Source organism: Vigna unguiculata, chromosome 11 (genome assembly GCF_004118075.2).
Source record: "Vigna unguiculata cultivar IT97K-499-35 chromosome 11, ASM411807v1, whole genome shotgun sequence".
Classification (NCBI taxonomy): Eukaryota; Viridiplantae; Streptophyta; class Magnoliopsida; order Fabales; family Fabaceae; genus Vigna; species Vigna unguiculata.
Genome location: NC_040289.1, coordinates 12,697,327 through 12,702,685, shown reverse-complemented (window position 1 = coordinate 12,702,685; position 5,359 = coordinate 12,697,327). Strand labels below are relative to the sequence as shown.

Below are 5,359 nucleotides of genomic sequence, written 5' to 3'. Positions count from 1 at the left end.
TTTTTGTTTATTTAAAATAAATTTATAACAATTTCAATATTATTTTTGGAATTTCGGATCAATCACCACAAAAATATACAATTTTAAAAGGGAACTTTATTAGTTAAGGATATTATAACTTCTACTAAAAAATAAACATAAGAGAGATTTTGAAAATCCCACTACATACTTGAGTTTTTTAGAAAACACAATCAAATTTGGATTTCACCTTATCTTTTCTTTTTGCTCTTTTACGTATTTTAAAATTTTTTAATTTGGTATTCGGTCTCTCGTTCTGAAAGTGTTATTCTAAAGGATGCAACAACTTTCGCGCGCCTCCCTGCTTTCTCTTTCGAAAAGCTCAAGGTAATAAATTTTTTGCTTTTCGCTCTCTCTTTCGATTTCGTTATTCTTTCTCTTTCGATTTTAGCTTTCATCTTCATCACACGTCACTACGTGATCTGTGTCATTTTCAAGTTCGATTTCGTCTCCATGCCTCTTTCGATCTCATGTTCGATTTAGATTCGATTTCAATTTCATCTCACTACATCATCTGCCATAACTCAGTTCTAATTTTTTCTGCCCTAACTTAGTGTCGTCAAGTAGTAGCACTGGTAATGCGACAACTGCAACCAGAGTGTGATACTCGTTTATCAAAATAGGTATTGTTTTTCAATTCATAAACCAATTTAGCTTGTCACAATGTTCAGTTCGCACTCACTCCTAATTTTTTCTTCATGATTTTCAATTTCAATGTGCATGGTTTAAGTTTCTCTATCTGATATGTGCATGAGCGTTCCATACTAACATGCTCAATAATGTCTTCTACTGTTATTAACATGATTTTCTTACATGGTTTAGGGTTTAGGATTTAGGGTTTAGGGTTTAGGGTTTTGTTACCTTTAGGCTTTAGAGCTTTAAGCCAAGGTGACAACCAAGTGTTTCTATGACGTAGATGTTGGGGGTGAGACTGTGGGCAAGATTGTTTTGGGCCTATTTGGAGATCATGTTCCCAAAACAGCTGAAATTTTTCGTGCTTTGTGCACAAGCAAGCAAGTTTTTCTACAACATTTTTCTTGCTGCTGTTGGATTTCTACTCTGAAATGGATTGTGTAACTTTGAATTTTATATATCAAGCTGAATAATCCTTTAACATGTGAGAAAGGATATGGTTACAAAGGAAGCTCCTTCCATCGTATAATCAAAGATTTCATGTTTCAGGGAGGAAACTTTACGGAAGGAAATGTGAGCTAAACTTTTGTTTGTAGGCCTGCATATATTTAGTGATGAGTGCATTTACTTTCCAACTGACATGCGATGTATATGTATCAAAAAGGCTAATGAATTTTATTCTTGCTTAGAATGTTCTTTTATTTTGCTGCAGGGAATTGGTGGGATTAGTATCTATGGTCCAAGTTTCAAGGATGAAAAATTTTCTATTTGTCTCTCTATTATGGCTGGATAGTAATATTTAATTATAAATTTTTAATAGTGATTGCCTATTGGTATTTAAAATTCAGTTTAAGCTTCTTTTTCAATTTAAAATTAAGTTTAATTAATCTGCTTACATTTCTAGTTTCAACACTTTCTTGCAATGAAACATACTGGTTCTGGAGTTTTAAGCATGGCAAATGCTAGTCCTAACACCAATGGTAGCCAAATTTTCATTTGCACCGTAAAGGTGAGACATGTACTGCCCCTTCTGATTTTTTCAAGATACTAATAGATAAACTTCAATAAAAGTAAACTCAAAATTCTAATCAAGCCTAATGTCAAATTTTTCAGTAAGTTGTTTCTGATTTTGACATCATTGTATCATAGTGGCTAACAATAACAATATCTTTGATATATATTAATTTTTCACCAACTGATAGATTTAAAGCATGATGATGTTTTGGTTGGTTGTGACTACATGAACATGGGGTCCTAAGTCTTAAATGCCATGATGATGCATTCACATAGTAACAATGTTTTTGTTAGTTTATTTAAGATGGATCAGAGAGATGATTGAGATGGACAATTTAAGTGCCTAACATAGTATACATTAGAAACCTGCAAAGGGACACATTTATTACAAAGGAGGGACCATCTAGTTATGCTCTAAGTTTACTTGAATTTCTCTATTCTCATCTTCTGTATAAAATTCAAGAGAAGTTGCATCAAGATCTCAACATACTTTATGTTAATAATAATGTTATATTAAAGAGCAATAGTGTTTCTAGTGAACCTATTGGTATTCCAAAACCGTTGATAGAAGTGATTATTTGTGATACTCATTAAGGTATATAATATATCTTCTAGGTTGAGAAGTTGTCTTCTAACTTGAAATTTTCTATCCCATAATAATGCTTTTCATGGTTTTTTTTCTATAGCATTGATCTTGATATTGGTACTCAAGTTGTCCTTCTTGAAGTTAAAACTTCTCTTTTAGAAAATGCATTAAAATTAGATAAACTATGTTTAGGTTGGCAAACATTGTGTGTGGTTGCAGATCCAAAGTTTCTATATTGAGTTTATTTAATAACTCATGGTCTATTGAATAATGTATTGTTATAAGTGTTTAATGGAAATTGACATTGGTCTATTAAGAGTATTTAGTGGTATTCATATGACTCTTTATATGTGTAACGGTTAGAGTACTGTGTTACGAAATTCTATAAGTTATTTCAGTCTATAAAATACATTTAATGTATTAGAAAATTAAGCAAAGAAAAAAATATATATAGAGAAATACAATTAAAACAGAAGTCATTTCAATCTCCAAATCACAATTTTGCTTCCTCTAGACTACCTCCAACATTAATGCTCATCAAAGATTTCATGCATTCCTTGCAATCCAAAATTAGAGTAATGATAATCAACCAAGTATAAGCATCCTTTAAAATTTCCTTATTAACATTCATTATTTAAAAACTTTAAATGTGTATTTGCACATTTACTTTAGCCTGCAAAGATCACTAGAGTACGGTTATTACTCACCATATAATTACCATAACCATCACTTATTTTTCTCTCAAAGCTTGTCATATAGATTTTCTTCCTTGAATTCTTCGTATACTCACGTGTCTATATATGTGTTTCAGACTTGGATTTTATATGTATCTTATCTTTGCAGTATTAGTTAATAGAAAGAAATGATTAAAAAGGATAGATTAAAACCTGTAATTAGTTGTAAAGATGAAGTAATGATTAAACATTTTCAAGGTGTTAGATCTAATGTTAAAACTTTAAATAGAGAAAATGGTAGGTGAAGGTAGCAATATGTGAGAGTGTTGATAATCCAACATATCATAAATCTTGAATGCAATGTTATGGTTATGGACGCTCTTGGAGTTGACATAATACAATATTTTTTGATAAAAAATAGTTACTGTGAATCAACATATTAGTTATACATTATTCTGTTTTGGTAATTTCTTAATCTTGAGACATTAATAAAATAATATCTTTCAGGTTTGTTGTTATGACAAGAGCAAACAAAGGGATTTGTTTTGGTATGTGTAAGAAGTTGGCTTCAAATGGGGTTGTGGTGGTGCTAACAGGAGAGGGGGTTGAAAGTAGTTAAAACACTAAAAGACTTCGGTCTCTCAGACCTTCTAGTTTTTCATCTACTTGATGTGAATGACCCTGCTAGTTTTGCTACTTTAGCTCATTTCATCAAAACCAAATTTGGGAAACTTGATATCTTGGTATGAATCAGCTTGCTTATTTATCTTGTAAAACCATTTTTTGGACAGAATAAAGCAGCAAAGAGTGGAGTCTAGAGTGTAGGAGGGCTTGACTCGAAGAGGGGAGGAAAACAACACCTAAATAGACCGCAACAACACAGAAACCATGATTGCTTATTCTAATTTGATTCATTTCATAGCTCAGTTCACTTTCTTCATTTGCTTGTTAAGTGAAAAAGTTGAGAAGGATCTTCGAATTTAGAAGAACATACTCCCTATAGTTGGCTAGGTACTTTTTCTTGTATTGATATTGTGGTTTTGTAGGATGATTTGTTGAACTAATCTTATATATTTTAATTTCAATAGAGAATGTAGAAATGATGATGCTAAAGATTATGGAGATGTTGTTGTTATGCTTGGCCTAGTTGATGTGTAAGACTTGAAATTCATCATATTGTTTATTTTAACAATGTTGTTTGATGCATTTTCTATATACATCAATGTTGAATAGTTTAATAATAATAGGTTTGGGCATGCAAGAATTTACTAGAGTAGGAATGGTATACTAGAAGAGTGGATTATCAACTCCAGCTGGTTCATTGTATGTTTAAACATGATTATCTGAATTACTTACTTTGCTGGGCATGTACATCTTGATGAACCATGAAGAACTGAATTGGAAGGATTTGATATTGGTAACAGAGTTGCTGCTGCTGGTATACAAATATTTCTGTCGTGTCAAAACATGAAATTGGTTATACTATTGCTTAATTTTATCCTAAGTTTTCCTAGTTGAATTAGCTCATCGAAAGCTCTGGCTTGAGTTGATATTGAGATCTCTTGTGTGAGAATTGAAGTTGTGGAGCCCTAAATACAGTAGAAATGTGGGCCACAGTGGGAGTACAAGTTGTGATTGAGGAGACGAAAGGATCCTTACTCTAGAGAATTGTAAATTACATAATTCAAGGTATTTCTTAATATTTGGAGAGAACCTAGCAATATGAAATATCCATCCACTGTTCTTTTGCATGATGCAATGCATTTAAAATCTTGGATGAGCACAATACCATTCATCTTTAGCAACAATTTTAAAATGTTACAAAAAGACAATTTGTAACATTTCTTAATTGTTACAAAATAAGATAATTAGTAACATTTATTTAAATGTTAGAAGATAAAAAGATAACATTTTCTTTAAATGTTAGAAAATCTATAGGTAACATTTTTGAAATGTTACAAAAAAATTAAATTCGTAACAATTTTTAGATGTTAGTAAAGATGCTGATTGGTAACATTTTTAAAAATGATACCAATAATATGTAAGAATGTTACTAAAACCTTTTGGTAACATACACTATAGATAACATGTGTATAAATGTTACTTTTGCAAATGGTAACATTTTTTTAGGTTTTAGCAACATTTTTAAAATGTTATTAAATCTAATATATGTAGTAGTGTAATTGAAGGAAAATGGAATTCATATATGTATTGATGATTGAGGATCAATAATCGTGTAATTGCGCTGTAATTGGACATTCATTGGGGGAAAATTGTATGAATGTGAATTTTAAGATGGATGATTGGGGATTTTTAAAGTTGCAAGAAATTAAGCGTTAACTATTACTAAAATGTAGTACTTTGGAAGTGTGAGGAATGGGCATGAATCTGAATAAGTGAGTGCAACCTATTTAGGTCATATTTTGATTAAAAC

At 31.0% G+C, this 5,359-nt stretch overlaps 1 long non-coding RNA gene across 1 annotated transcript; it reads left to right on the top strand.

The window, feature by feature from the left end:
• Window positions 1–229: 229 nt before the first annotated feature.
• LOC114168967 lies at window positions 230–4,010 on the top strand. The gene is made up of 3 exons (XR_003600797.1): window positions 230–345; window positions 573–641; window positions 3,717–4,010. It is a non-coding gene; the product is annotated as an uncharacterized LOC114168967 (long non-coding RNA).
• Window positions 4,011–5,359: the final 1,349 nt, after the last annotated feature.